Raw genomic sequence first — 7,513 nt, forward strand, 5'->3', positions numbered from 1 at the left:
AAACAGATAAAGAAAGAAAAGATGCTATTGTGAAAATGGATTAGCAAATGCCCCATATTAAGGTAGATTTTTTCAAAAAACTGTCATCATGTGATTCAAGTCCGAGTAAGGCAAAGGGCCCAAATGCTAGTCTCAGATGGAAGTAATGTGGCCATGACTGCTGAATAAAGAAGCCTCTCAAAGCTGGAATAGATGGTGTCACTAATGATGACTTTGCCACTCAGTATATCGAGAGTTTTCAGTGGACAAAACATTGGAAATTCATTTGATTGGGTTGCATGCACTCACCACGTGGCACAAAATGGAAAGTGAATGCACTCACTTCCTGGTATATGGTAGCTCTCTCTTACCCCTTTATCCTGATTTCGGTCACTTTAAAAAGAATAATACTCAGGGGTAGGACCAAGTTCTCCCTATCTCCAAGGTAGACTAAAGGTCAAATGCACTGATTTCAATACACTAAAAAACATCAGGAAAAGGAGAAACTCATATTTTTATGGCTCTATTTGACACAGGTACCACAAATCAGCATCTTACCCCGTCCCATGGTGGGAGGGGGTGCCTAGATTCACCTTATGCAAATCTGAGCAGAGTTCACAATGTGAAAGGGAAACTAAGGTGACCTTGTAGAAGGGTATCTTTGGACAAACTAAATGAATTTTTGTTATTTCTTATACACCTGAATATATAATAGGAATTGATATTTATATGCTTTTATTTCTCAATTCCATCTGTGGACAAGTGGATTCTCTCAATTGGACAGAGTCATATATAGAGAAGTGATAGTATCTTTGGGGCCCCACAATCCCAATGATAACTTTGAGCTACAAGTTTCTGTGACAGATGATTTTGCCAATTGGAGACTCAAGCAAATGAAGCAGCCTCCACTTGGAGGTTCCCCTTGAGATTCTGGACTGATTGACTCCTTCCATGTCTAACAGTTATATCCACTTTGAAAGGCAGCTATTAACTTTCCATAGAAACGCCTGATTCATGGGTTCCTGTTACTCTTCAGCCTGATAGTCTGATAAGATATGTCAACTTGAATACAGTAAATAATATAGTAGGAAGGCTTCAAAATATCTTGCTCATCAAATGGAAATGGTATATCCAAGAATGCAGCTAACTTCATCCCAGAGACATCTCAGCTTTACTTTGTGCACTTGGGAGAAAGTTTATTTTACACTCCACTGCCTCAAGCAAAGTCACTAGCTCAATGGAGCCCTCGATTCACAGAGGTCTCCTAAACACCCAGTCCTGGTATGCTGTCGGTTGAGCTAAACTGCTATTCACCAGTGTGTTCTGGGCTGCTGCAACTGTTCAACTGTAGTGCTAGTAATGTAGAAGCAAAATTGATTGTGATTGTTCCTCTCTGTGGGAAGAATTCAAGTCCATTCTCATAGCTCTGGCCATACTCCACTGAAGGAACTTTGTTATATTTGATTCTGTTGCCCTTGGTCTAACTTTTTGATCTTCCCCTTGGAAAACCACAGATTAGCAGATTTAGGATACTCTTATTTGGATCCATGAACTGTTGAAACAAATCACAGCTACTGATTGAACTATCTGGGTCACTTATATAGATGCCTGTGGTATGGGACCAGTTTTAGAGACTGGATGGATCTAGCTGCTGAACAAGATTCCACTGCCTAGACTGCCATTGCTTTGGACACAGCAACACATCCATCACGTGGACTGAGCACACATTATAGGACCCAATATTTCTAATGCAGAGGTTACCACTGAATGTCTGATGTGTTAGTTCTGCTCAAAGATGACTCATTTGATCCATGGTAAGAGAGGCCACACTGCAGGAGGAGGGGTCTCGATGGATGTATAGTCAAGGGAACTGAAATATCTTCCATGATTCCTAAGATCCATTCACAGGTATTTGGAATTGTTGAGTACTGGAACAACCTCCTCAGATATGGACTTAAAAATATTTCTGACTCATCTTTCTCAGCTCCTCATGAGCTACACGGTTTAGTAAGGCAATGTGGTCACTAAATATGGCTGTTTCTCAGAAAAGGATCTCCTATATTGAAAACTGGTCACTCCTATTTTGAAAATTCTGGATTGCACCCTCTTTATTCTTGAACATACTTCTTTCTTTCCCCTAACAGCAACCCAGACTGGACTGTTTGGTTTGCCCTTCAAGTGGCCACGCAGACAAAAGTGTTCAAACTTAATTGTGGTTCAGCCACATGTATCCTTTAGTTGGATGGACATGGGGATGATGTACTACTTGGTTGCATGTTCTGTTCACTTAACATCCCTAAGTAGCACACAAGAACCAAAGTGGGTGACATACTGAACCTCTTTAAGTTTTGTGAAAATGCCTTTGTCCCTCTTGCACTTGAACCTTCTAGACCACAGGTATGGCATGAGCAGGAGATTGCTGAAAAAAATGTTACAGATATAGCAGTGGGATACACCAACTTTGTGGCAATGTAGGTGAAATAATAACCCAGGTACTTGTGGAAGGAACAATAGAATCCCGCAGAAAGAGATACATTAATGATCTTTTTCTTTAAGATCCACCACTGGCATCTTTCTTACGAAGGAAGATACCCTGACATGGCTCTTCCAAACTGTTGCAAGCACCTAACTTCAACTGGAAAAGATGATAAGAAATGTGTCCTTGACTTTAGCTGAAGTGATTGATGATACCTTTAGAGGTTCATCATTTTCCCTATCACAGTGAGTGAAGGGAGTCAGACACCCACAGGACACACTGTATGATTTCATTTATATAAAGTTCAAGGACAAGCAAAACGAATCTATAATGCTAGAAGCCAAAATAATAGTTATCCCAAGGATAGGGGCTGTATTGACGGGGAAGGGGCATGAGGTTATTTTCTGCGGTGATGGAAATGTTCTGTATTCTCATCTCTGCTGTGGTTAAATGTAAAATTCAAACATCTGTATAGTTTAGACTTGTGAACTTTAATATATGCATGTTACCCTCATTAAAAATGTTTAAAAAAAGGATTTCTAGGGGGATATCACATTTTTCTCCCTTTCCATCTAGTGTCAGAGGTAAGAAATTCAAATTCTCATTGTCTGTGTCATGTGTTTGATTCACCCTTACTTCCTGTAGAGCCCTTTGGGGGTCCCAGTTTTATCTGAGAGATGTCAACTTGAGAGTTTGCTGAACGTCACCTCATGCTCCCATATCATGTGTAGTCATCAAAGTGTTTTCTCCGTGGTTTGGCACACATTCTCAGAGTAAGTGGCTATACAACCCTACACATCCCAGGGTTTCTGTTTTATTTGTTTATTCTGCTCAACATATCTCTATATTCACGTCACTTTAAAATGAGTTTTAAAAGATGCGTGTGTATGTGCATATGTGTGAGTACATGGGCATTTCAAACACCCTTTATTCAGCATTATATGGTTTGAGTCAAAACGGTCACTCTGGCTAGTGCACTCTGGCTAGTGCAGAGTTTGTACCAAGTACTAAGGAGGGGTCCACATATGGCTGGCTTTATTTTCCATTGCTTTTCTTTATGGAAGATGTTCAGCTGACATATACAGAAGTTGGCCAAAATATTGCCTGTACTGTTAACTTCCAGTATAATTCACTTAAATAAAAAAGGCTAACCTCAGTGATAAGTTAACAGTTAAAATGTTCCATCTTAGGTTTCTTTTAAGTATTACCATTATGGAGCTACTGAGTGTTTTCTTTTGATAAAAAGAAGAATGCCATGGGCTGCAGTGTTCTTTCATCACTTTTCTCACCAGGCCCATTAATATGCTTATAATACTAGTGCCAATCATTTTATTTGTTAATGCTTATTATGGTATTTGTATATTTGTCTGCATTCCAATTTTGTTCATTAGTGAGTGTCTAAGCTGCATCCATGAAATAAATGTAAATACTAATGTAAAAAAATAAAAGGACGTTTAAGAGTTGCTCTCTCAATTTTAGTTTTCCTTCTGTGCTTTAGACCTTTTGTTTTCAGGCTTAGTTTGAGTGGGAGGTTTTTGTTTGTTGTTTGTTATAATGCTCTTGATATCTGTAGTCCTTGGATCCAATATAGCTATTTTGCAGACACACTCCTGTATCCTCATCCCCCAGTCCAGAACCACTTCTTATATTTACAACTGAGTGCTACTCTCCTGTGACAAAACTATGAAAAGACTTATTCACTCACTGAACCCCAGATGGCTTGACACAGTTCCTTTGTGTATGGCTTTGTATTATTTCTCTCAGCGACGCAGATACACAATTTCCACTTAAGCAATCACTACAAGTGATTTAGCCTTTTAGCCTTTCTCTTGTTGGTTGGAACAGCCAATCCTGGCTTCTTATTTAATAGAATAAACATGGCTTGTGTCACTGACATACATACATACACTGTAGTCAGAGAAATTAATTACCTCCCTCTGATTCTGGTACCAGGGTGTAGAAAACATTGGCTGAAGTCCACAATTGTCCCTGCAAATTTTTGTTTTGGTCAAACACGAACTTGTTTCTGTTTAAAATTTTATTTTTAAAAGTATATTTTATTAGTTGTGATATTTAAAGAGAAGGGAGCAACAGGGATTCCCTGGTGACACAGTGGTTGGGAGTCCGCCTGCCAATGCAGAGGACACGGGTTTGTGCCCCGGTCCGGGAAGATCCCACATGACGTGGAGCGGCTAGACCCTTGAGCCATGGCCGCTAAGCCTGCGCGTCCGGAGCATGTGCTCTGCAACGGGAGAGGCCACAACAGTGAGAGGCCCGCGTACTGCAAAAATAAAAAGAGAAGGGAGCAACAAAAAGTATTACCTGACAGTGTGCCATCTGAATTAAAACACCTGCCTCTGGATTCTTGTAGTTGCTGATCCCTCCATGAGAAATGCACAGTAAACTATTACTTGGTCTTAACACTTTGACCAACTGAAACCTATTTTGTGAAGCCTTTCTACTCTCATTTTCCTAGGGAGATTGAATAAGCCTTAACCTTAAATCCTCATTGCATTTTAAACATGCCCTTTTTATAGCTCTTATCATACTGTATTGCCTTGTTTTCATGCATTTTTTTCCCTGTGAAATTCTGAGCTCCTTGAGAGCAGGCATCATATCATGTTCAAATCTGAATCATCAGCACATAACAATGTGCCTTCTGAATTAAGTACTCAAAGTATTATTAAAATTAATTAACTAATTACTTATACATCTCAATTTAATTTCCAGGATTTTATCATTTGACTCCATACAAGTTCTGCTTTTTTTCTTTCTACTCTTTTTAAACAATCACCCACTGCACCCGCTAAGCTTATTGCCTCATGTTTCCCAAACATGCTGTGACATGATTATCCTTTTCTTTGAGCTTTTCTCGTACTCGGAATGTTGTCTCCCTGCTTTGAAAATTGGTGGCGTATGTGAGGTATATTTAACAACTCTCTATTTACAACAGTATTTTTAAATCATGAAGTGCAATGAGCAATGTATATATTTTTAAAAGACATACAAATGAAAAGCCTCAGGGAAATTGTAGGGAAACTAAGGGAAGTGATTCAAACCTAGGTGACAGTAAACACAAGTTCAAGTTTCATTCTGCTTGCATTGGTCTGAATTTCACCAAACTGTCTGATATATGCCAGTGTTTTAATGGGCAACAGAGAAATATAACTTATAATGTCTGATGTGCATCATGCTGTAGTTTGCTTTCCAGAGGTTAGAGGTCTAAGGAGCTTATTTGGACTTTGCTGTTGCAAAACCACACAAATATTATGCTGACGTTAGAGCATGCAATTTGACTAAAATGTGTGTTTATAAAACCATGTGTATGTTCCCTCCAAACATGATATTAGATAAAAAAGTACCACTAGAGCAACTTTGCATGTGTTTAAAGAGGATACCAGTGTAGTGTTTGGATTCATCCCACACAGTTTTCAATTCACATTTTAAGAGTGTGGCAAGATACAACGAAAAAATTGAATTTTGAAAGCTGAATCTGTTACTGACACATATTTTTTTGAGTGACAGTCTTCAGATAAAGGAGGAATACTCTCCTTAAAAACAAAAAATACATCACAAACACACAAAAAAGAAAGCACGCCCTAAGTAAACTCAATAAAAAATACATCACATAGGAAACTCAAAGTGATTGATCAAATTTATTTCTCCTATTAATTTTAGCAGTTGCATTTATGAAAGCCACATGAGAAATGTGATTTCTTTTAATTTAAGCTTAGTTAGTAAGACATGTCTCAAAACACAGGAAAATAGGTAAATTAGCTGTTTGGTTAAATGTCTGTTAACTATAGATGCTTAGTAATATTTATCAATTCACTAGTAACTAATCTGACTAAAAAAAGTGTCTATGGATGAATACAGCATAGAAGTTTAAGCCTAGAGATTTTGAATATGTCTGCCTGGATATAAACCCCAGCTTTACCACTCTTGGCCAAATTACTTATGTACTTTCTGCCTAAGGTACTTCTTGCATAAAATCAATATCTATGGCATAATATATTTTTAAGTGAATATGGTATAGAATATATAGCTAATTTCATTTATACATATATTTTTCTAACAGTACTGTGCATGTACATAAAAATACATGTATCTGTGTACATATGTACATAGTGTTGTTACAAAATAAAATTCATATATTTATATAAATATGTATATGAGTTCATATATATTTACATATAAAAAATATACCTACATATATATGAGTTCATATGTATGTGTGTGTGTGTGTGTGTGTGTGTGTGTGTGTGAAGTACTTTGAACAGTAAGTACCTGTTTCATGGTAAATAATATGTGTTAATATCATCACTAATATTCCCATTATTAATGACTGTCTATGCTTTTAGCTAAGGTCACCATCTCCGTTTGTACTTTAATTCACATCCACAGTAGCCTACTCCAGTTTATTCTGCTTTTCCTTTCCCACATCATCAGTTTTCCCCTCTCTACTGGATTTTCCTATCAATATTCAAACTTACCAAAATTTGTCCCACTTTACACAAAGTGCCATAGCAGTGGAGGACAAGGTGTTTTTATTATTCCAATAAGTGATGTTGGGACAGTTGGAAATCTATATTAAAGTAATTTTGCCCTGTACCTCATACTTACCAATTCCAGATGGATTGTAGACATATATGTGAAAGATAAAACAATATATGTTATATAGGAAAACAGGAGAATGCCTTCATTACTCTGGGATGGGCAAAGATTTTTTAAGTAGAACACAATAAGATTCTAATCATAAAAATAAAAACTTGAAAAATGGATCTTTATTAAAATTTAAGCCTTCTGCTCATGAAGAGACATTGATAGAATGAAAAGGAAAGCCACAGAGTTCAATAAGATGTAACTCATATAACAACAAAGTTTATATTCAAATATATGATGAATTCCTACAATTCAGTAAGAAGAAAACAATAAAAATACTGGATAAGCACTTCAGAGGAGGATATTCAAACAGCCAATAAAGCTCTCAAATTGTGATCAGATAAAAGGAAATTAAAATCAAAATAAAATACTACTTCAAAAAGAGTCATGTACCAC

The sequence above is a fragment of the Hyperoodon ampullatus genome (assembly GCF_949752795.1).
Source record: "Hyperoodon ampullatus genome assembly, chromosome: 5".
Taxonomy (NCBI): domain Eukaryota; kingdom Metazoa; phylum Chordata; class Mammalia; order Artiodactyla; family Ziphiidae; genus Hyperoodon; species Hyperoodon ampullatus.